This window comes from Octopus bimaculoides, chromosome 24 (assembly GCF_001194135.2).
Source record: "Octopus bimaculoides isolate UCB-OBI-ISO-001 chromosome 24, ASM119413v2, whole genome shotgun sequence".
NCBI lineage: Eukaryota > Metazoa > Mollusca > Cephalopoda > Octopoda > Octopodidae > Octopus > Octopus bimaculoides.
This window is the reverse complement of record NC_069004.1, coordinates 25,515,230-25,515,828: the sequence shown is the minus strand read 5'-3', so window position 1 is coordinate 25,515,828 and position 599 is coordinate 25,515,230. Positions and strand designations below refer to the sequence as shown.

General features: G+C 40.2%; 1 protein-coding gene across 1 annotated transcript in view; it reads left to right on the top strand.

Annotated features, from left to right (window-relative positions):
* LOC106871503 (glutamate receptor ionotropic, delta-1) overlaps window positions 1-599 on the top strand; it is a 28,870-nt gene that overhangs the window by 27,342 nt on the left and 929 nt on the right. The gene's annotated exons all lie outside the window — the stretch shown is intronic.

Genomic DNA, 599 nt, shown 5'->3' with positions numbered 1-599 from the left:
GTGTGTGTGTGTGTGTGTGTGTGTGTGTGTGTGTGTGTGTGTGTGTGTGTGTGTGTATGAATATGTAATCATGGTTAAGTGACTGTATAGTTCGCTTGGCAGTCCTATGTTTCCGGATTCGATCCCACAGTGTGACGTCTTTAATGAATTTAGGTAGACGGAAACTGTATGGAAGTCCATTGGCTGGATTGTGATTTCAGTTTACTGATTTCACACTATTTCACGCTGATTCTGCTCGAATATAAGATTAAGGGTTCACATGTGGGCGCATAAGCGCAACCGTGTGGAGCTCTATCGACCGCTACAACGATGAAGACGAAGCTGTTTTGGAGGGAAAGTCTCAAGAGGTAAGACCGGTGTCCATCACTTTGAGCTAGAATCGAAAAAGCAACGTATGGAGTTGAAACACCCATAATAGCCAACGAAAAATAATTCAAGATTCAACTTCTTGCAGAAAAGTGATGCTAACCGTTTGTGGGGATGCAAAAATACTGGAATATTACCGGGAAAAGAAATCTACTGTGAAATGCTGTCTAAGAAACTGAAATCAGTAATTCGCACCAAACGCTGATATATATATATATATATATATATATATA